General features: G+C 54.8%; 10 pseudogenes across 10 annotated transcripts; 5 read left to right on the forward strand and 5 right to left on the reverse strand.

Annotated features, from left to right (window-relative positions):
* Positions 1-911: 911 nt before the first annotated feature.
* On the reverse strand, positions 912-1,566 carry LOC306956243 (feather keratin 4 pseudogene; annotated as a pseudogene). Its single transcript has 2 exons — positions 1,500-1,566; positions 912-1,298 (listed from the first exon to the last, which is right to left on the reverse strand). The product of its transcript is annotated as a feather keratin 4 pseudogene (transcript).
* A 690-nt stretch (positions 1,567-2,256) lies between these two features.
* LOC306956248 (feather keratin 3 pseudogene) lies at positions 2,257-2,800 on the forward strand (annotated as a pseudogene). The gene is made up of 2 exons: positions 2,257-2,306; positions 2,413-2,800. The product of its transcript is annotated as a feather keratin 3 pseudogene (transcript).
* Positions 2,801-4,913: 2,113 nt separating this feature from the next.
* On the reverse strand, positions 4,914-5,568 carry LOC306956244 (feather keratin 4 pseudogene; annotated as a pseudogene). Its single transcript has 2 exons — positions 5,502-5,568; positions 4,914-5,300 (listed from the first exon to the last, which is right to left on the reverse strand). The product of its transcript is annotated as a feather keratin 4 pseudogene (transcript).
* A 691-nt stretch (positions 5,569-6,259) lies between these two features.
* LOC306956249 (feather keratin 3 pseudogene) lies at positions 6,260-6,803 on the forward strand (annotated as a pseudogene). Its single transcript has 2 exons — positions 6,260-6,309; positions 6,416-6,803. The product of its transcript is annotated as a feather keratin 3 pseudogene (transcript).
* A 2,110-nt stretch (positions 6,804-8,913) lies between these two features.
* On the reverse strand, positions 8,914-9,279 carry LOC306956211 (feather keratin 3 pseudogene; annotated as a pseudogene). Its single transcript has one exon. The product of its transcript is annotated as a feather keratin 3 pseudogene (transcript).
* Positions 9,280-10,255: 976 nt separating this feature from the next.
* On the forward strand, positions 10,256-10,794 carry LOC306956251 (feather keratin 3 pseudogene; annotated as a pseudogene). The gene is made up of 2 exons: positions 10,256-10,305; positions 10,407-10,794. The product of its transcript is annotated as a feather keratin 3 pseudogene (transcript).
* Positions 10,795-12,904: 2,110 nt separating this feature from the next.
* LOC306956212 (feather keratin 3 pseudogene) lies at positions 12,905-13,270 on the reverse strand (annotated as a pseudogene). The gene has a single exon. The product of its transcript is annotated as a feather keratin 3 pseudogene (transcript).
* Positions 13,271-14,246: 976 nt separating this feature from the next.
* On the forward strand, positions 14,247-14,785 carry LOC306956252 (feather keratin 3 pseudogene; annotated as a pseudogene). The gene is made up of 2 exons: positions 14,247-14,296; positions 14,398-14,785. The product of its transcript is annotated as a feather keratin 3 pseudogene (transcript).
* Positions 14,786-18,680: 3,895 nt separating this feature from the next.
* On the reverse strand, positions 18,681-19,344 carry LOC306956187 (feather keratin 4-like; annotated as a pseudogene). The gene is made up of 2 exons: positions 19,266-19,344; positions 18,681-19,067 (listed from the first exon to the last, which is right to left on the reverse strand). The product of its transcript is annotated as a feather keratin 4-like (transcript).
* Positions 19,345-20,015: 671 nt separating this feature from the next.
* On the forward strand, positions 20,016-20,554 carry LOC306956253 (feather keratin 3 pseudogene; annotated as a pseudogene). Its single transcript has 2 exons — positions 20,016-20,065; positions 20,167-20,554. The product of its transcript is annotated as a feather keratin 3 pseudogene (transcript).
* The last annotated feature ends 1,603 nt before the right edge of the window (positions 20,555-22,157 follow it).

Consider the following 22,157-nt stretch of genomic DNA (forward strand, 5'->3'; position numbering starts at 1 on the left):
CTCCATAATCTGTTAGAAATTCAGTTTGGTGTTTAGCTATGGCAAAGAATGGGGTTTGAGGGAAAGGATTAAGTCTTCATGAAGGCAATTTTACCTAAGTATAGTGTTAGGAATAGTCTCTGCAATGAGAGGATGGACAAGCACAGATGCTCTCCGGGAAATAGTGTGGTCAAAGGTCCAGGAAGAAAGTTTCAAACTGTGCGGTTGAGTGTTGTTGGAGCCTTTATCTTCAGGGTGGATTCCCTTTGGTTTATGGTACCCAATGATTGTGTGAAGTGGCTGTTGGAGGAACAGCTTGAGCACACATTTGGAGTGTATGATCTTCTAGAAGTCCTCACAACTCAATCTGAGCCTTCAGATTGGGCATGGAGGGGATATTGCTGAGGCCATGGGAGCTGGGGAGGATCGGCAGGAGGGAGGACGGCAGTTCACAGATACCCTGGGATGTGTGTTTCCTGCTGGAGAGGGAGAATCCTACATTCAGGCAGGGCTTGTGCAGGTGGGCAACAGTAGAGTGTGAGCCGGAGCTGGTGTGGCCAGGGCCTTTGACCAGTGGAAACAAAGCCTGTCTTGGCAGGCGGCTGAGAGCTTATTCTGGGCCAGACCTAGGGACCATGCATGGCAGAAGGGAGCCCTGGGGCAGCCATCGCGCCCGGGAAGAAAAGCCCAAGATTCAAGCATTGGATGCATATTACTTTTATTGTAAAGACAGGAAAGGACACAACATGAAAGATGTACTGCAGTGCAAAGCAGGAATGAGGAGCCTGGGCCTTCAGGACAAGTGTTTCTTGAGCTATCGGCAAGGCAGTGGCCAGCATAGGGCCCAGTTCAGTACCATAAAAAACAAAGTGGGCATCAGAAATCAGCACAGAGGATGAGGAAGGAAGAGGAGAGGAGTCGTGCACCTGGGTTTAGCAGGGCCCACAGGTGTCCCAGAGCTTCCTGCTGTAGCGGGGCAAGGCGCAGGGGCTGCAGGCAGGAGAAGCGTAGGGTCTGCCAAAGGTGCAGAGGCCCGCCGAGCCCTGAGTGGCCCCGGCGCCGTAGAGGCCCCCCAGCCCCAGGGAGCCGCCAAAGGCGGGTGCTCCGGAGGAGCCCACCACGGCTTGCTGGGGGAAGGAGCTGAGGATGGGGCCGGGGAAGGTGACGACGACGGGCGGTGGCTGGATGAAGGCCGTAGAGTCGGGGCACTGGCGCGCGCACAGCTCGTTGCAGCTCTCAGCGATGGGCTGGGGCACGGCAACGCTGGTTTTTGGTGGGCACAGGTCGTAGCAAGACATCTTGGTGTGAGAGAGCTGAGCCTGCAATGAAAGCCACAAGAAGAGGAGCTATAATGTTGGCGATGCCCTAGCAGAACCAAGTGAGTGACCAGGGACTGCTCTACATGCAGCAGGGCCTTCGCCCCTGTCGCTGTTGCAGGTCCGTAGTTACCCCCTCAGCATCCTGCTCCCCTGCCCCAGTGATCCACCCAAGGACCAGCCAAAGGAGGGACGGCCACTCACCCTTTTCCCAAGCTGAGCCAGGAAGCAGTGGTGGATACTGGTGCTCACACAGGGCAGTGCTTTTATGGGGGCTGGTGAAGACGGGGAGGAGCTGGCTGTGGTGGGGCACGTGGCTATCAGTAGCCAAACCCCAATCTCCCATGTGCGTACCATGGGGCTGTTTTGCTGACGCTGTTTCCTCAGCAGCCCCCACCCGCTCACTCAGCCCCTACAATTAGCCTGCTTGGTAGCTGGCAAGCCCTCTGCTAATGGGCAAATTAGGCCTGCTGCCCTCTCATCCTCGGCCTGTGTAAGATGGGATGGCGGGGTGCATAACAAATGCTGAGTGGCAGTTCCTTGCATGCCACAGCTCTTGCCCAAGGGCGTGGTTTTGCTGTGTGCTCATGGCAGCTGTGCAGAGCCTCAGGGATGAGCCGGGCACAGCACTGGGCAAGTGGAAGGTATTTCCCAGGCCACCTGCATGCCAGCATCTGAGTGACAAACGCATGGCAGTTGTTATCTGCAGATGGGTGAGGTAAAGCGACACCAAATCAAAGGCACTCCTCTCGGTCATTGCCTGCTCAGCACCACGCATTTGGCCTGTGGAGCAGAAAGAAGAAGGAAGGCGGAAAAGTGGCCTGTTCTGGTCTGACCATGGGCTGCTGACTCAGGAGGGCAGGAGCAGGCCAGCCTGGCCTCGGCCTCAGGGAGTGACACCTCTGCCCATTGGCCCAGAGGCTGATGAGCCAAGGCCCAGCCTGGATAAAAGCTGGGACTGAGGGGAGCTCTCCCAAGCACTGCTCTGGCCTTCTTCTCCTTGGGAACAGGGTAAGTCCAAGAGCACTTCTCCTGCCCTTCACTAAGGACAGTTTCAGGCCCCTGTGCCTGAGCTGCTGCCATCTGCTGCTGCGTGACACTGTCTGCCCTCTTGCAGAGCTCCATCCCATCACACCAAGATGTCTTGCTACGACCTGTGCCCACCAAAAACCAGCGTTGCCGTGCCCCAGCCCATCGCTGAGAGCTGCAACGAGCTGTGCGCGCGCCAGTGCCCCGACTCTACGGCCTTCATCCAGCCACCGCCCGTCGTCGTCACCTTCCCCGGCCCCATCCTCAGCTCCTTCCCCCAGCAAGCCGTGGTGGGCTCCTCCGGAGCACCCGCCTTTGGCGGCTCCCTGGGGCTGGGGGGCCTCTACGGCGCCGGGGCCACTCAGGGCTCGGGGGGCCTCTGCACCTTTGGCAGACCCTACGCTTCTCCTGCCTGCAGCCCCTGCGCCTTGCCCCGCTACAGCAGGAAGCTCTGGGACACCTGTGGGCCCTGCTAAACTCAGGCCCTGCCTGCTCCCACCAACACTGGCATCCACTCATTCCTGAATGCCTGGGCCTGGGGTGTTGAGGAGTGCTGAGCATCTCCAGCTGCCAATGAGGCCTGAGCAGATGGCAGAGCTGGCACCTTTGTGTGCTTTGCCCTCATCTCCTGCCCATTCCTCTTCTTCCATGGACTTCAACCTGTGTCTGACCTGCCTTTTTTTCTCTGTCCCCATCTCCAGCTGATCTGGGAACAATAAAGTTTTCCTGCATTCACAAATGCCTCCTCCCTCTCTTTCATGTTGTTTCAGAGAAGGACCGGGTGGTTTTGTGAGAGTTTGGGTACATTATGTCCTGCTGATGAGAATCCTAGGCTTACATTTGTGCTGTGGGAGTGTTTGGAGTAGATATGGGAGGGGGGGCATTTTGGTGAAGCTGTGGAAGGGACAGGGAGCAGGATGGTGCTGACCGCGCTCCCTTGCCCATCCTCCTCAGCTCTGCAGTGGCACCAGCTCTGCCAAGTCATGCTGCTCTGTAGGAGCACCTCTTGAGCTCAGGCTCAAAGCTGAGGGGAGGCTGGAGAGTGGTCATTGGCAACTACTGCCTTTGATTAAGGCACTGCCAGTTCCTGGCTGGAATACAGCCTTACACAAATACACATGTGCAGGGGGCCACAAAAGTGAAGCTTGAGGTAGCCGTGTGCTCTGAGGCTGCGATCGTTGGGAATGTGGATGGCATCAGCCATTACCTGGAAGGAGGCTGAGCATGGATCACCTGTCTTGTTCTTTCTGGTATCAGGATGTGCTGACAGCCATTCACAAGTCAGCCTGCTGGTGGCAAGTGAATTAAACTCACCAGTGGTATCAAAGCGGACGTGCTGGGATCACAGGATAGATGGTGAGCACTTGTTCTAGAGCGGGGTGAATCACTGGATCTAATACTTAGCAGCAGGGAGTTCTAGGTGGGTCTGTGTGGCATGAAGCTCAGATCCCACTGAGGTCAGGGATGTTGCTGCATCCTCTTTTTCCCCTGTGGACTGATTGAGTCACTTGCGATCTTTGAGGGAACGTCTGAATCTAGGCTATGATTGAATGCAGTTTAGGAAGACTATGGCCTTAATAGCTGGAGGTCTCAGTGACAGAAGCTTTAAAGTAAGATAGAAGGGGAGATAATAAGAAATATCTGCTACTTACCAGAAGCATTTTTGACGGTATCCTCCATAATCTGTTAGAAATTCAGTTTGGTGTTTAGCTATGGCAAAGAATGGGGTTTGAGGGAAAGGATTAAGTCTTCATGAAGGCAATTTTACCTAAGTATAGTGTTAGGAATAGTCTCTGCAATGAGAGGATGGACAAGCACAGATGCTCTCCAGGGAAATAGTGTGGTCAAAGTCCAGGAAGAAAGTTTCAAACTGTGCGGTTGAGTGTTGTTGGAGCCTTTATCTTCAGGGTGGATTCCCTTTGGTTTTATGGTACCCAATGATTGTGTGAAGTGGCTGTTGGAGGAACAGCTTGAGCACACATTTGGAGTGTATGATCTTCTAGAAGTTCCCTCACAACTCAATCTGAGCCTTCAGATTGGGCATGGAGGGGATATTGCTGAGGCCATGGGAGCTGGGGAGGATCGGCAGGAGGGAGGACGGCAGTTCACAGATACCCTGGGGATGTGTGTTTCCTGCTGGAGAGGGAGAATCCTACATTCAGGCAGGGCTTGTGCAGGTGGGCAACAGTAGAGTGTGAGCCGGAGCTGGTGTGGCCAGGGCCTTTGACCAGTGGAAACAAAGCCTGTCTTGGCAGGCGGCTGAGAGCTTATTCTGGGCCAGACCTAGGGACCATGCATGGCAGAAGGGAGCCCTGGGGCAGCCATCGCGCCCGGGAAGAAAAGCCCAAGATTCAAGCATTGGATGCATATTACTTTTATTGTAAAGACAGGAAAGGACACAACATGAAAGATGTACTGCAGTGCAAAGCAGGAATGAGGAGCCTGGGCCTTCAGGACAAGTGTTTCTTGAGCTATCGGCAAGGCAGTGGCCAGCATAGGGCCCAGTTCAGTACCATAAAAAACAAAGTGGGCATCAGAAATCAGCACAGAGGATGAGGAAGGAAGAGGAGAGGAGTCGTGCACCTGGGTTTAGCAGGGCCCACAGGTGTCCCAGAGCTTCCTGCTGTAGCGGGGCAAGGCGCAGGGGCTGCAGGCAGGAGAAGCGTAGGGTCTGCCAAAGGTGCAGAGGCCCGCCGAGCCCTGAGTGGCCCCGGCGCCGTAGAGGCCCCCCAGCCCCAGGGAGCCGCCAAAGGCGGGTGCTCCGGAGGAGCCCACCACGGCTTGCTGGGGGAAGGAGCTGAGGATGGGGCCGGGGAAGGTGACGACGACGGGCGGTGGCTGGATGAAGGCCGTAGAGTCGGGGCACTGGCGCGCGCACAGCTCGTTGCAGCTCTCAGCGATGGGCTGGGGCACGGCAACGCTGGTTTTTGGTGGGCACAGGTCGTAGCAAGACATCTTGGTGTGAGAGAGCTGAGCCTGCAATGAAAGCCACAAGAAGAGGAGCTATAATGTTGGCGATGCCCTAGCAGAACCAAGTGAGTGACCAGGGACTGCTCTACATGCAGCAGGGCCTTCGCCCCTGTCGTTGGTGCAGGTCCGTAGTTACCCCCACAGCATCCTGCTCCCCTGCCCCAGTGATCCACCCAAGGACCAGCCAAAGGAGGGACGGCCACTCACCCTTTTCCCAAGCTGAGCCAGGAAGCAGTGGTGGATACTGGTGCTCACACAGGGCAGTGCTTTTATGGGGGCTGGTGAAGACGGGGAGGAGCTGGCTGTGGTGGGGGCACGTGGCTATCAGTAGCCAAACCCCAATCTCCCATGTGCGTACCATGGGGCTGTTTTGCTGACGCTGTTTCCTCAGCAGCCCCCACCCGCTCACTCAGCCCCTACAATTAGCCTGCTTGGTAGCTGGCAAGCCCTCTGCTAATGGGCAAATTAGGCCTGCTGCCCTCTCATCCTCGGCCTGTGTAAGATGGGATGGCGGGGTGCATAACAAATGCTGAGTGGCAGTTCCTTGCATGCCACAGCTCTTGCCCAAGGGCGTGGTTTTGCTGTGTGCTCATGGCAGCTGTGCAGAGCCTCAGGGATGAGCCGGGCACAGCACTGGGCAAGTGGAAGGTATTTCCCAGGCCACCTGCATGCCAGCATCTGAGTGACAAACGCATGGCAGTTGTTATCTGCAGATGGGTGAGGTAAAGCGACACCAAATCAAAGGCACTCCTCTCGGTCATTGCCTGCTCAGCACCACGCATTTGGCCTGTGGAGCAGAAAGAAGAAGGAAGGCGGAAAAGTGGCCTGTTCTGGTCTGACCATGGGCTGCTGACTCAGGAGGGCAGGAGCAGGCCAGCCTGGCCTCGGCCTCAGGGAGTGACACCTCTGCCCATTGGCCCAGAGGCTGATGAGCCAAGGCCCAGCCTGGATAAAAGCTGGGACTGAGGGGAGCTCTCCCAAGCACTGCTCTGGCCTTCTTCTCCTTGGGAACAGGGTAAGTCCAAGAGCACTTCTCCTGCCCTTCACTAAGGACAGTTTCAGGCCCCTGTGCCTGAGCTGCTGCCATCTGCTGCTGCGTGACACTGTCTGCCCTCTTGCAGAGCTCCATCCCATCACACCAAGATGTCTTGCTACGACCTGTGCCCACCAAAAACCAGTGTCGCCGTGCCCCAGCCCATCGCTGAGAGCTGCAACGAGCTGTGCGCGCGCCAGTGCCCCGACTCTACGGCCTTCATCCAGCCACCGCCCGTCGTCGTCACCTTCCCCGGCCCCATCCTCAGCTCCTTCCCCCAGCAAGCCGTGGTGGGCTCCTCCGGAGCACCCGCCTTTGGCGGCTCCCTGGGGCTGGGGGGCCTCTACGGCGCCGGGGCCACTCAGGGCTCGGGGGGCCTCTGCACCTTTGGCAGACCCTACGCTTCTCCTGCCTGCAGCCCCTGCGCCTTGCCCCGCTACAGCAGGAAGCTCTGGGACACCTGTGGGCCCTGCTAAACTCAGGCCCTGCCTGCTCCCACCAACACTGGCATCCACTCATTCCTGAATGCCTGGGCCTGGGGTGTTGAGGAGTGCTGAGCATCTCCAGCTGCCAATGAGGCCTGAGCAGATGGCAGTGCTGGCACCTTTGCGTGCTTTGCCCTCATCTCCTGCCCATTCCTCTTCTTCCATGGACTTCAACCTGAGTCTGACCTGCCTTTTTTTCTCTGTCGCCATCTCCAGCTGATCTGGGAGCAATAAAGTTTTCCTGCATTCACAAATGCCTTCTCCCTCTCTTTGTTTTTGTTTCAAATAAGTACCGGGTGGTTTTGTGATAGCCAGTGTATATAAAATCATGATGATGTGTGTCCCAACTCCTCTTAAAACGTGGTATATGGGGAGTGGATATGGTAGAGAGTGCCTTTTGGTGGGCTGCAGAAGCTGTGGAAAGGACAGGGAGCAGGATGGTGCTGACCGCGCTCCCTTGCCCATCCTCCTCAGCTCTGCAGTGGCACCAGCTCTGCCAAGTCATGCTGCTCTGTAGGAGCACCTCTTGAGCTCAGGCTCAAAGCTGAGGGGAGGCTGGAGAGTGGTCATTGGCAACTACTGCCTTTGATTAATGCACTGCCAGTTCCTGGCTGGAATACAGCCTTACACAAATACACATGTGCAGGGGGCCACAAAAGTGAAGCTTGAGGTAGCCGTGTGCTCTGAGGCTGCGATCGTTGGGAATGTGGATGGCATCAGCCATTACCTGGAAGCAGGCTGAGCATGGATCACCTGTCTTGTTCTTTCTGGTATCAGGATGTGCTGACAGCCATTCACAAGTCAGCCTGCTGGTGGCAAGTGAATTAAACTCACCAATTGGTAGCAAAGCAGATGTGCTGGGGCCACAGGAAATGTGGGTTCCTCTTGTTCTAGAACGGGGTGAATCAGTGGATCTACAACTTATCAGCAGCGCGGCCTATGTTGTGCTGGGTGGCTTCAGGCTCTGATCCCACTGTTGTCAGATGTGTCTCTGGAGTCATTGTTTTCCTCTGAGGAATGAGTGAGTCACTTGTGATCTTGTGAAAAAGTCTGAATCTAGGCTATGACTGAACGCATTTGAGGAAGAATGCAGCCTGAAGAGGAGAAGATCCAAGTGACAGAAGTTTTGCAGTAAAGGTTGAAGAGGAGGCAAGAATAAATATCTGCTACTTACCAGAAGCATTTTTGACTGTATCCTTTCTTGTGTGTTAGAAATCGAATTCAGTATTTAGCTATGACAAGCGGTGGGATGTGAGGGAATGGCTTAATGCTTCATGAGAGGAATTTTAACTAATTACACCGTTAGGAATAATCTCTCCAATGAGAAGATGGACAAGTACAGATACTCACCAAGAAGGTAGCGTGCTCAATGTTCAGGAAGAAAGTTTGAATCTGTGGTGTCAGGAGTTGGATTCTTTATCTTCAGGATGCATTCCCTTCTAGTTCATGATCCCCTATGATTGTCCGTAGGGGCTGTTGGCAACACAGCTTGAGTACGCAGTTGGAGGGGATGATTTCAACAAGTTCTCTAACAGATCAGGCTGTCGCTACATATGGAAGGGGTATGGAAGTGATATTGGTGAGGCCATGAGAGGTGGGGAAAATCCTCAGGAGAGAGGATGGCAGTTCCCAGATGCCATGTGGCTGCATTTCCTGCTGGTCAGGCAGCAGCCTACACTCAGACAAGTCTCATCAAGATGGACAACAGAAAACTGTGAGCCGAGCTGGCATCGCCCGCGGCTTTGGAAACACAGCCTGGCTCATCAGGGAGCTGAGAGCCTGTTCTGGGCCAGATGTAGGGACCATGTGAGGGAGAAGGGAGTTCTGGAGCCTCCACTGTACCCAAGGAGAAAATCCCAAAGTACAAACATACAATGCAAGCTTATTTTATTTTAAAGACAGGAAAGGACACAACGTCAAAGACATGCTGCAATACTAGGCAGGATGTAGGTGCCTGGGCCTTCAGGACAATTGTTTTGTGAGCCATCTTCAAGGCAGTGGCCAGCACAGGGCCCAGTTCAGCACCATAAAAGACAAAGTGGGCATCAGAAATCAGCACAGAGGATGAGGAAGGAAGAGGTGAGAAGTCTTGCATCTGGGTTTAGCAGGGCCCACAGGTGTCCCAGAGCTTCCTGCTGTAGCGGGGCAAGGCGCAGGGGCTGCAGGCAGGAGAAGCGTAGGGTCTGCCAAAGGTGCAGAGGCCCCCCGAGCCCTGAGTGGCCCCGGCGCCGTAGAGGCCCCCCAGCCCCAGGGAGCCGCCAAAGGCGGGTGCTCCGGAGGAGCCCACCACGGCTTGCTGGGGGAAGGAGCTGAGGATGGGGCCGGGGAAGGTGACGACGACGGGCGGTGGCTGGATGAAGGCCGTAGAGTCGGGGCACTGGCGCGCGCACAGCTCGTTGCAGCTCTCAGCGATGGGCTGGGGCACGGCAACGCTGGTTTTTGGTGGGCACAGGTCGTAGCAAGACATCTTGGGGTGAGAGAGCTGAGCCTGCAATGCAAAGCCACAAGAAGAGGAGCTATAATGTTGGCGATGCCCTAGCAGAACCAAGTGAGTGACCAGGGACTGCTCTACATGCAGCAGGGCCTTTGCCCCTGTCGCTGTTGCAGGTCCGTAGTTACCCCCTCAGCATCCTGCTCCCCTGCCCCAGTGATCCACCCAAGGACCAGCCAAAGGAGGGACGGCCACTCACCCTTTTCCCAAGCTGAGCCAGGAAGCAGTGGTGGATACTGGTACTCACACAGGGCAGTGCTTTTATGCGGGCTGGTGAACATGGGGAGGAGCTGGCTGTGGTGGGGGCACGTGGCTATCAGCAGCCAAACCCCAGTCTCCCATGTGTGTTCCATGGGGCTGTTTTACTGATGTTGTTTCCTCAGCTACCCCCACCCATTCCATCAGCACCTTCAATTACCCTGCTCGGACACTGGCCAGCCCTCTGCTAATGGACCAATTAGACCTGCTGCCCTCTCATCCTCTGCCTGCATAAGAGGGAAGGGAGGGTGAGAAATGCTGAGTGGCTGTTCCTTGCATGCCACCGCACTTCCCCAGGGTCATAGTTTTGCTGTGTCCACATGCCACCTGTGCAGAGCCTCGGGGAGGAGCAGGGTCACAGCACTGGGTAAGGAGAAGGTCAGGCCCAGGCATCCTGCGTGCCAGCGTCTGAGTGACAAATACTCCTTTCTTGTTATCTGCAGAGGCGCGAGGTGACGGAATGCCCAATCAAAGGCACTCCTCTCAGTCATTCTGCTTAGCACGACACGGTCAGTCCGTGAAGCAGGAAGAGGAGGGAGGGCAGTAAAGGGGCCTGTCCTGGTCCAGCCGGGGACTGCTGACACAGGGAGAGCGGGAGCAGGCCAGCCTGGCCTCGGCCTCAGGGAGTGTCGCCTCTGCCCATTGGCCCAGAGGCTGATGAGCCATGCCTCATCCTGGATAAAAGCTGGGACTGAGAGGAGCTCTCCCAAGCACTGCTCTGGCCTCCTTCTCCTTGGGAACAGGGTAAGTCCAAGAGCAATTCTTCTCCAGACTCAGGCCTGTGCCTGGAGTGCGCCTGAGCTGCTGCCATCTGCTGCTGCGTGACACTGTCTGCCCTCTTGCAGAGCTCCATCCCATCACACCAAGATGTCTTGCTACGACCTGTGCCCACCAAAAACCAGCGTTGCCGTGCCCCAGCCCATCGCTGAGAGCTGCAACGAGCTGTGCGCGCGCCAGTGCCCCGACTCTACGGCCTTCATCCAGCCACCGCCCGTCGTCGTCACCTTCCCCGGCCCCATCCTCAGCTCCTTCCCCCAGCAAGCCGTGGTGGGCTCCTCCGGAGCACCCGCCTTTGGCGGCTCCCTGGGGCTGGGGGGCCTCTACGGCGCCGGGGCCACTCAGGGCTCGGGGGGCCTCTGCACCTTTGGCAGACCCTACGCTTCTCCTGCCTGCAGCCCCTGCGCCTTGCCCCGCTACAGCAGGAAGCTCTGGGACACCTGTGGGCCCTGCTAAACTCAGGCCCTGCCTGCTCCCACCAACACTAGCATCCACTCATTCCTGAATGCCTGGGCCTGGGGTGTTGAGGAGTGCTGAGCATCTCCAGCTGCCAATGAGGCCTGAGCAGATGGCAGAGCTGGCACCTTTGTGTGCTTTGCCCTCATCTCCTGCCCATTCCTCTTCTTCCATGGACTTCAACCTGAGTCTGACCTGCCTTTTTTTCTCTATCGCCATCTCCAGCTGATCTGGGAGCAATAAAGTTTTCCTGCATTCATAAATGCCTTCTCCCTCTCTTTCATGTTATTTCAAAACTGTACCAGACGGTTTTGTGATAGCCAGTGTATATAAAATCATGATGATGTGTGTCCCAACTCCTCTTAAAACGTGGTATATGGGGAGTGGATACGGTAGAGAGTGCCTTTTGGTGGGCTGCAGAAGCTGTGGAAAGGACAGGGAGCAGGATGGTGCTGACCGCGCTCCCTTGCCCATCCTCCTCAGCTCTGCAGTGGCACCAGCTCTGCCAAGTCATGCTGCTCTGTAGGAGCACCTCTTGAGCTCAGGCTCAAAGCTGAGGGGAGGCTGGAGAGTGGTCATTGGCAACTACTGCCTTTGATTAATGCACTGCCAGTTCCTGGCTGGAATACAGCCTTACACAAATACACATGTGCAGGGGGCCACAAAAGTGAAGCTTGAGGTAGCCGTGTGCTCTGAGGCTGCGATCGTTGGGAATGTGGATGGCATCAGCCATTACCTGGAAGCAGGCTGAGCATGGATCATCTGTCTCGATCTTTCTGGTATCAGGATGTGCTGACAGCCATTCACAAGTCAGCCTGCTGGTGGCAAGTGAATTAAACTCACCAATTGGTAGCAAAGCAGATGTGCTGGGGCCATAGGAAATGTGGGTTCCTCTTGTTCTAGAACGGGGTGAATCAGTGGATCTACAACTTATCAGCAGCGCGGCCTATGTTGGGCTGGGTGGCTTCAGGCTCTGATCCCACTGTTGTCAGATGTGTCTCTGGAGTCATTGTTTTCCTCTGAGGAATGAGTGAGTCACTTGTGATCTTGTGAAAAAGTCTGAATCTAGGCTATGACTGAACGCATTTGAGGAAGAATGCAGCCTGAAGAGGAGAAGATCCAAGTGACAGAAGTTTTGCAGTAAAGGTTGAAGAGGAGGCAAGAATAAATATCTGCTACTTACCAGAAGCATTTTTGACTGTATCCTTTCTTGTGTGTTAGAAATCGAATTCAGTATTTAGCTATGACAAGCGGTGGGATGTGAGGGAATGGCTTAATGCTTCATGAGAGGAATTTTAACTAATTACACCGTTAGGAATAATCTCTCCAATGAGAAGATGGACAAGTACAGATACTCACCAAGAAGGTAGCGTGCTCAATGTTCAGGAAGAAAGTTTGAATCTGTGGTGTCAGGAGTTGGATTCTTTATCTTCAGGATGCATTCCCTTCTAGTTCATGATCCCCTATGATTGTCCGTAGGGGCTGTTGGCAACACAGCTTGAGTACGCAGTTGGAGGGGATGATTTCAACAAGTTCTCTAACAGATCAGGCTGTCGCTACATATGGAAGGGGTATGGAAGTGATATTGGTGAGGCCATGAGAGGTGGGGAAAATCCTCAGGAGAGAGGATGGCAGTTCCCAGATGCCATGTGGCTGCATTTCCTGCTGGTCAGGCAGCAGCCTACACTCAGACAAGTCTCATCAAGATGGACAACAGAAAACTGTGAGCCGAGCTGGCATCGCCCGCGGCTTTGGAAACACAGCCTGGCTCATCAGGGAGCTGAGAGCCTGTTCTGGGCCAGATGTAGGGACCATGTGAGGGAGAAGGGAGTTCTGGAGCCTCCACTGTACCCAAGGAGAAAATCCCAAAGTACAAACATACAATGCAAGCTTATTTTATTTTAAAGACAGGAAAGGACACAACGTCAAAGACATGCTGCAATACTAGGCAGGATGTAGGTGCCTGGGCCTTCAGGACAATTGTTTTGTGAGCCATCTTCAAGGCAGTGGCCAGCACAGGGCCCAGTTCAGCACCATAAAAGACAAAGTGGGCATCAGAAATCAGCACAGAGGATGAGGAAGGAAGAGGTGAGAAGTCTTGCATCTGGGTTTAGCAGGGCCCACAGGTGTCCCAGAGCTTCCTGCTGTAGCGGGGCAAGGCGCAGGGGCTGCAGGCAGGAGAAGCGTAGGGTCTGCCAAAGGTGCAGAGGCCCCCCGAGCCCTGAGTGGCCCCGGCGCCGTAGAGGCCCCCCAGCCCCAGGGAGCCGCCAAAGGCGGGTGCTCCGGAGGAGCCCACCACGGCTTGCTGGGGGAAGGAGCTGAGGATGGGGCCGGGGAAGGTGACGACGACGGGCGGTGGCTGGATGAAGGCCGTAGAGTCGGGGCACTGGCGCGCGCACAGCTCGTTGCAGCTCTCAGCGATGGGCTGGGGCACGGCAACGCTGGTTTTTGGTGGGCACAGGTCGTAGCAAGACATCTTGGGGTGAGAGAGCTGAGCCTGCAATGCAAAGCCACAAGAAGAGGAGCTATAATGTTGGCGATGCCCTAGCAGAACCAAGTGAGTGACCAGGGACTGCTCTACATGCAGCAGGGCCTTCGCCCCTGTCGCTGTTGCAGGTCCGTAGTTACCCCCTCAGCATCCTGCTCCCCTGCCCCAGTGATCCACCCAAGGACCAGCCAAAGGAGGGACGGCCACTCACCCTTTTCCCAAGCTGAGCCAGGAAGCAGTGGTGGATACTGGTGCTCACACAGGGCAGTGCTTTTATGCGGGCTGGTGAACATGGGGAGGAGCTGGCTGTGGTGGGGGCACGTGGCTATCAGCAGCCAAACCCCAGTCTCCCATGTGCGTACCATGGGGCTGTTTTACTGATGTTGTTTCCTCAGCTACCCCCACCCATTCCATCAGCACCTTCAATTACCCTGCTCGGACACTGGCCAGCCCTCTGCTAATGGACCAATTAGACCTGCTGCCCTCTCATCCTCTGCCTGCATAAGAGGGAAGGGAGGGTGAGAAATGCTGAGTGGCTGTTCCTTGCATGCCACCGCACTTCCCCAGGGTCATAGTTTTGCTGTGTCCACATGCCACCTGTGCAGAGCCTCGGGGAGGAGCAGGGTCACAGCACTGGGTAAGGAGAAGGTCAGGCCCAGGCATCCTGCGTGCCAGCGTCTGAGTGACAAATACTCCTTTCTTGTTATCTGCAGAGGCGCGAGGTGACGGAATGCCCAATCAAAGGCACTCCTCTCAGTCATTCTGCTTAGCACGACACGGTCAGTCCGTGAAGCAGGAAGAGGAGGGAGGGCAGTAAAGGGGCCTGTCCTGGTCCAGCCGGGGACTGCTGACACAGGGAGAGCGGGAGCAGGCCAGCCTGGCCTCGGCCTCAGGGAGTGTCGCCTCTGCCCATTGGCCCAGAGGCTGATGAGCCATGCCTCATCCTGGATAAAAGCTGGGACTGAGAGGAGCTCTCCCAAGCACTGCTCTGGCCTCCTTCTCCTTGGGAACAGGGTAAGTCCAAGAGCAATTCTTCTCCAGACTCAGGCCTGTGCCTGGAGTGCGCCTGAGCTGCTGCCATCTGCTGCTGCGTGACACTGTCTGCCCTCTTGCAGAGCTCCATCCCATCACACCAAGATGTCTTGCTACGACCTGTGCCCACCAAAAACCAGCGTTGCCGTGCCCCAGCCCATCGCTGAGAGCTGCAACGAGCTGTGCGCGCGCCAGTGCCCCGACTCTACGGCCTTCATCCAGCCACCGCCCGTCGTCGTCACCTTCCCCGGCCCCATCCTCAGCTCCTTCCCCCAGCAAGCCGTGGTGGGCTCCTCCGGAGCACCCGCCTTTGGCGGCTCCCTGGGGCTGGGGGGCCTCTACGGCGCCGGGGCCACTCAGGGCTCGGGGGGCCTCTGCACCTTTGGCAGACCCTACGCTTCTCCTGCCTGCAGCCCCTGCGCCTTGCCCCGCTACAGCAGGAAGCTCTGGGACACCTGTGGGCCCTGCTAAACTCAGGCCCTGCCTGCTCCCACCAACACTAGCATCCACTCATTCCTGAATGCCTGGGCCTGGGGTGTTGAGGAGTGCTGAGCATCTCCAGCTGCCAATGAGGCCTGAGCAGATGGCAGAGCTGGCACCTTTGTGTGCTTTGCCCTCATCTCCTGCCCATTCCTCTTCTTCCATGGACTTCAACCTGAGTCTGACCTGCCTTTTTTTCTCTATCGCCATCTCCAGCTGATCTGGGAGCAATAAAGTTTTCCTGCATTCATAAATGCCTTCTCCCTCTCTTTCATGTTATTTCAAAACTGTACCAGACGGTTTTGTGATAGCCAGTGTATATAAAATCATGATGATGTGTGTCCCAACTCCTCTTAAAACGTGGTATATGGGGAGTGGATACGGTAGAGAGTGCCTTTTGGTGGGCTGCAGAAGCTGTGGAAAGGACAGGGAGCAGGATGGTGCTGACCGCGCTCCCTTGCCCATCCTCCTCAGCTCTGCAGTGGCACCAGCTCTGCCAAGTCATGCTGCTCTGTAGGAGCACCTCTTGAGCTCAGGCTCAAAGCTGAGGGGAGGCTGGAGAGTGGTCATTGGCAACTACTGCCTTTGATTAATGCACTGCCAGTTCCTGGCTGGAATACAGCCTTACACAAATACACATGTGCAGGGGGCCACAAAAGTGAAGCTTGAGGTAGCCGTGTGCTCTGAGGCTGCGATCGTTGGGAATGTGGATGGCATCAGCCATTACCTGGAAGCAGGCTGAGCATGGATCATCTGTCTCGATCTTTCTGGTATCAGGATGTGCTGACAGCCATTCACAAGTCAGCCTGCTGGTGGCAAGTGAATTAAACTCACCAATTGGTAGCAAAGCAGATGTGCTGGGGCCATAGGAAATGTGGGTTCCTCTTGTTCTAGAACGGGGTGAATCAGTGGATCTACAACTTATCAGCAGCGCGGCCTATGTTGGGCTGGGTGGCGTCAGGCTCTGATCCCTCTGTTGCCAGATGTGTCTCTGGAGTCATTGTTTTCCTCTGAGGAATGAGTGAGTCACTTGTGATCTTGTGAAAAAGTCTGAATCTAGGCTATGACTGAACGCATTTGAGGAAGAATGCAGCCTGAAGAGGAGAAGATCCAAGTGACAGAAGTTTTGCAGTAAAGGTTGAAGAGGAGGCAAGAATAAATATCTGCTACTTACCAGAAGCATTTTTGACTGTATCCTTTCTTGTGTGTTAGAAATCGAATTCAGTATTTAGCTATGACAAGCGGTGGGATGTGAGGGAATGGCTTAATGCTTCATGAGAGGAATTTTAACTAATTACACCGTTAGGAATAATCTCTCCAATGAGAAGATGGACAAGTACAGATACTCACCAAGAAGGTAGCGTGCTCAATGTTCAGGAAGAAAGTTTGAATCTGTGGTGTCAGGAGTTGGATTCTTTATCTTCAGGATGCATTCCCTTCTAGTTCATGATCCCCTATGATTGTCCGTAGGGGCTGTAGGCAACACAGCTTGAGTACACAGTTGGAGGGGATGATTTCAACAAGTTCTCTAACAGATCAGGCTGTCGCTACATATGGAAGGGGTATGGAAGTGATATTGGTGAGGCCATGAGAGGTGGGGAAAATCCTCAGGAGAGAGGATGGCAGTTCCCAGATGCCATGTGGCTGCATTTCCTGCTGGTCAGGCAGCAGCCTACACTCAGACAAGTCTCATCAAGATGGACAACAGAAAACTGTGAGCCGAGCTGGCATCGCCCGCGGCTTTGGAAACACAGCCTGGCTCATCAGGGAGCTGAGAGCCTGTTCTGGGCCAGATGTAGGGACCATGTGAGGGAGAAGGGAGTTCTGGAGCCTCCACTGTACCCAAGGAGAAAATCCCAAAGTACAAACATACAATGCAAGCTTATTTTATTTTAAAGACAGGAAAGGACACAACGTCAAAGACGTGCTGCAATACTAGGCAGGATGTAGGTGCCTGGGCCTCTCTTCCATGTTGTTTCAGAGAAGGACCGGGTGGTTTTGTGAGAGTTTGGGTACAATATGTCCTGCTGATGAGAATCTCAGATTTTCATTTGTGCTGTGGGAGTGTTTCACAGAATTGTGTCACAGAATCACAGAATTGTAGGGGTTGGAAGGGACCTCCAGAGATCATCGAGTGCAACCCCCGAGTCGACCCTTTTGGAGTAGATATGGGAGGGGGGGCATTTTGGTGAAGCTGTGGCAGGGACAGAGAGCAGGATGGTGCTGACCGCGCTCCCTTGCCCATCCTCCTCAGCTCTGCAGTGGAACCAGCTCTGCCAAGTCATGCTGCTCTGTAGATACACAGCGTGATCTCTGGCTCAAAGCTTAGGGGCGGCTGGAGAGTGGTCCTTGGCAACTACTGCCCTTGCTTATTGCACTGACAGTTCATAGCTGGAAAACAACCTTACTGCAACCCACGTGAGAAGGTGGCCGCAGAAGTGGAGCATGAGCCTCAAATGTGCCCCGAGGCTGTGATCATTGGGAATGTGGATGGCATCAGCCATTACCTGGAAGGAGGCTGAGCATGGATCACCTGTCTTGTTCTTTCTGATGTTAGGCTGTGCTGACATCCATTCAAAGGCAGCCTGCTGGTGGCAAGTGAATTAAACTCACCAGTGGTATCAAAGCGGACGTGCTGGGATCACAGGATAGATGGTGAGCACTTGTTCTAGAGCGGGGTGAATCACTGGATCTAATACTTAGCAGCAGGGAGTTCTAGGTGGGTCTGTGTGGCATGGAGCTCAGATCCCACTGAGGTCAGGGATGTTGCTGCATCCTCTTTTTCCCCTGTGGACTGATTGAGTCACTTGCGATCTTTGAGGGAACGTCTGAATCTAGGCTACAATTGAATGCAGTTTAGGAAGACTATGGCCTTAATAGCTGGAGGTCTCAGTGACAGAAGCTTTAAAGTAAGATAGAAGGGGAGATAATAAGAAATATCTGCTACTTACCAGAAGCATTTTTGACGGTATCCTCCATAATCTGTTAGAAATTCAGTTTGGTGTTTAGCTATGGCAAAGAATGGGGTTTGAGGGAAAGGATTAAGTCTTCATGAAGGCAATTTTACCTAAGTATAGTGTTAGGAATAGTCTCTGCAATGAGAGGATGGACAAGCACAGATGCTCTCCAGGGAAATAGTGTGGTCAAAGTGCAGGAAGAAAGTTTCAAACTGTGCGGTTGAGTGTTGTTGGAGCCTTTATCTTCAGGGTGGATTCCCTTTGGTTTTATGGTACCCAATGATTGTGTGAAGTGGCTGTTGGAGGAACAGCTTGAGCACACATTTGGAGTGTATGATCTTCTAGAAGTTCCCTCACAACTCAATCTGAGCCTTCAGATTGGGCATGGAGGGGATATTGCTGAAGCCATGGGAGCTGGGGAGGATCGGCAGGAGGGAGGACGGCAGTTCACAGATACCCTGGGGCTGTGTTTCCTGCTGGAGAGGGAGAATCCTACATTCAGGCAGGGCTTGTGCAGGTGGGCAACAGTAGGAGTGTGAGCCGGAGCTGGTGTGGCCAGGGCCTTTGACCAGTGGAAACACAGCCTGTCTTGGCAGGCGGCTGAGAGCCTGTTCTGGGCCTGACCCAGGGACCACGCGTGGCAGAAGGGAGCCCTGGGGCAGCCATCGCGCCCGGGAAGAAAAGCCCAAGATTCAAGCATTGGATGCATATTACTTTTATTGTAAAGACAGGAAAGGACACAACATCAAAGACATACTAGAGTCCAAGGCAGGAAGTGGTGCCAAGGTCTTCAAAAGAAGTGTTTCTGAAGGCATCTTCAAGTCAGTGGCCAGCGCAGGGCCCAGTTCAGGGCCATAAAAGACAAAGTGGGCATTAGAAATCAGCACAGAGGATGAGGAAGGAAGTGGTGAAGAGTCTTGCACCTGGGCTTAGCAGGGCCCGCAGGTGTTCCAGAGCTTCCTGCTGTAGCGGGGCAAGGCGCAGGGGCTGCAGGCAGGAGAAGCGTAGGGTCTGCCAAAGGTGCAGAGGCCCGCCGAGCCCTGAGTGGCCCCGGCGCCGTAGAGGCCCCCCAGCCCCAGGGAGCCGCCAAAGGCGGGTGCTCCGGAGGAGCCCACCACGGCTTGCTGGGGGAAGGAGCTGAGGATGGGGCCGGGGAAGGTGACGACGACGGGCGGTGGCTGGATGAAGGCCGTAGAGTCGGGGCACTGGCGCGCGCACAGCTCGTTGCAGCTCTCAGCGATGGGCTGGGGCACGGCGACGCTGGTTTTTGGTGGGCACAGGTCGTAGCAAGACATCTTGGTGTGAGAGAGCTGAGCCTGCAATGCAAAGCCACCAAAGGAATTAGAAGGGAGACGATGCCCTAGCAGAACCAAGTGAGTGACCAGGGACTGCTCTACATGCAGCAGGCCCATAGCCTCCGTCACTACTGTAGGGCCATAGCCACCCCACAGCCTCTTGCTCTCCTGCCTGGGAGACCCACTCCTGTGCCAGCCAAAGGAGGGCCAGTCACTCACCCTTTTCCCAAGCTGAGCCAGGAAGCAGTGGATGCTGGTGCTCACACAGGGCAGTGCTTTTATGGGGGCTGGTGAACATGGGGAGGAGCTGGCTGTGGTGGGGGCACGTGGCTATCAGCAGCCAAACCCCAGTCTCCCATGTGCGTTCCATGGGGCTGTTTTACTGATGTTGTTTCCTCAGCTACCCCCACCCATTCCATCAGCACCTTCAATTACCCTGCTCGGACACTGGCCAGCCCTCTGCTAATGGACCAATTAGACCTGCTGCCCTCTCATCCTCTGCCTGCATAAGAGGGAAGGGAGGGTGAGAAATGCTGAGTGGCTGTTCCTTGCATGCCACCGCACTTCCCCAGGGTCATAGTTTTGCTGTGTCCACATGCCACCTGTGCAGAGCCTCGGGGAGGAGCAGGGTCACAGCACTGGGTAAGGAGAAGGTCAGGCCCAGGCATCCTGCGTGCCAGCGTCTGAGTGACAAATACTCCTTTCTTGTTATCTGCAGAGGCGCGAGGTGACGGAATGCCCAATCAAAGGCACTCCTCTCAGTCATTCTGCTTAGCACGACACGGTCAGTCCGTGAAGCAGGAAGAGGAGGGAGGGCAGTAAAGGGGCCTGTCCTGGTCCAGCCGGGGACTGCTGACACAGGGAGAGCGGGAGCAGGCCAGCCTGGCCTCGGCATCAGGGAGTGTCGCCTCTGCCCATTGGCCCAGAGGCTGATGAGCCATGCCTCATCCTGGATAAAAGCTGGGACTGAGAGGAGCTCTCCCAAGCACTGCTCTGGCCTCCTTCTCCTTGGGAACAGGGTAAGTCCAAGAGCAATTCTTCTCCAGACTCAGGCCTGTGCCTGGAGTGCGCCTGAGCTGCTGCCATCTGCTGCTGCGTGACACTGTCTGCCCTCTTGCAGAGCTCCATCCCATCACACCAAGATGTCTTGCTACGACCTGTGCCCACCAAAAACCAGCGTTGCCGTGCCCCAGCCCATCGCTGAGAGCTGCAACGAGCTGTGCGCGCGCCAGTGCCCCGACTCTACGGCCTTCATCCAGCCACCGCCCGTCGTCGTCACCTTCCCCGGCCCCATCCTCAGCTCCTTCCCCCAGCAAGCCGTGGTGGGCTCCTCCGGAGCACCCGCCTTTGGCGGCTCCCTGGGGCTGGGGGGCCTCTACGGCGCCGGGGCCACTCAGGGCTCGGGGGGCCTCTGCACCTTTGGCAGACCCTACGCTTCTCCTGCCTGCAGCCCCTGCGCCTTGCCCCGCTACAGCAGGAAGCTCTGGGACACCTGTGGGCCCTGCTAAACCCAGTCCCTCCCCTAGCCTGCACCAACTGTATCCCCTCCTATCTGCATTCTTCGGGATACTAAGCATTTCTATCTGCAGCTGTGGTGTGTGTTGCAATGCTGTCAGCTTTACATTCCCTATTCTCTTCTTCCACGTACTCCCAGTGCACAACTAGCGCCTGTTGCTTTGCCTTCCTCTGTTCTCTGTCCCTTTCCATGCCCCTGTTGTGCACAATAAATATTTTCTGAATGCAGTTCTGTCTTCTCCATCTCTGTTGTGTTCCTGGAATGTCCACATCAGTTGTTCAGTCCCTTAGAAGGGGAAACCATTGTCGTGGGATGCATTCGGACCTATAGTGCCAGGCTGATAAGAGGAACAGACAGTGCAGCGGTGGCTTTTGATGGTGCTGTCAGAGCTGAGATATGAACCCAAAGCAAGAGGGTGCTGTGGTCGCTGCTTTGCTCAAACTCCTCAGCCATATTCTGGGACCAGCTCTGCCATGTCAAGCTGCTCCATGGAAGCTCAACCCCAAAGCTTTCAGTGAGTCCAGGGAAGTCTGGAGAGCAAATGTGGTGAATGTTGTTCTTGCTGAATGTACAGTATCTCTGTGATGAACTGCAAACTTGAGGGAACCGACGTCAGCAGGTGGCCACCAAGCATGAGCCAGCATTGTGTCCATGGGTTTTGTCTGATACCTCCTGTTTGCTGAGAATGTGAGTAACAGTAACCATAACTTGGAAGCAGGCTGATCATGGGTCATCTGTTTCCCCAGTTCCTGTTTCTGGCTGTACTGGCACCCATTCGCAAGTGAGCCTACTGCTGGCACTGGGGTTCTACCTATCCTCAGTATCAAAGCCCATCTGTGTTATCAATTGCCAGGTGCTGGGTCCTCAGGGTGTGCTGACACCCACTAAAGGAGAGGGAAGTATAACAGCTGGGGGTGTACTGGCTCTAAAAACAAGCATCAGACAGCCACAGGTCGCACTGAGACTGGAGATCCTTTTGGGTTGAACAATCCTTTGATACCTTTGTGGTCAGGGATGCCTCTATGGTTAGCTTCTTCCTCTGAGGGTTCGGTGAGTCATTTATGGTCTTTTAGATACATGTGAGGCTGAGCTATAAGTGAAGATTACTAAGAATTTGATGTGATTTGCAGAAGGTTGTAGTGACAAAGTTGTCCTTTATATTATAAGAAATCTCAGCTAATTAAGAGAATATTTATTTGATCTGAACTCTGCTAATTGTTGGAAATTGTTAGTGACAATAAGCTATGCTAACTGTTGAAGTGTGAGTGAATACCTCAGTGCTTCACAGGGGAACTATAAGCTTGTTTTTCAGGAAAATCTCTTCTCTGAGAAGCTGCAGAAGAGTAGGAAAAGGCTCTCCAATGAGGCGGTTTTGAGATGTTTAACATACAGTTTGGAATTTGTGCTGTCAAGAGTTGGAGCCCAGATCCACACAATATGTTTCCCTTCTAATTCAGAATACCAATGATTCAGTGACTTGTTTGGAGGTGGCACCACATAAGCTGGTGATTAAAATTAATCTACACTTTCAGAGGTCCCCTCACCATACAATCAGTCCCTTCAGATGGGTAGAGAGGGCATTTCATAATGGCTAT

The sequence above is a fragment of the Tetrao urogallus genome, assembly GCF_951394365.1.
Source record: "Tetrao urogallus genome assembly, chromosome: 28".
In the NCBI taxonomy this organism is placed as follows: Eukaryota; Metazoa; Chordata; class Aves; order Galliformes; family Phasianidae; genus Tetrao; species Tetrao urogallus.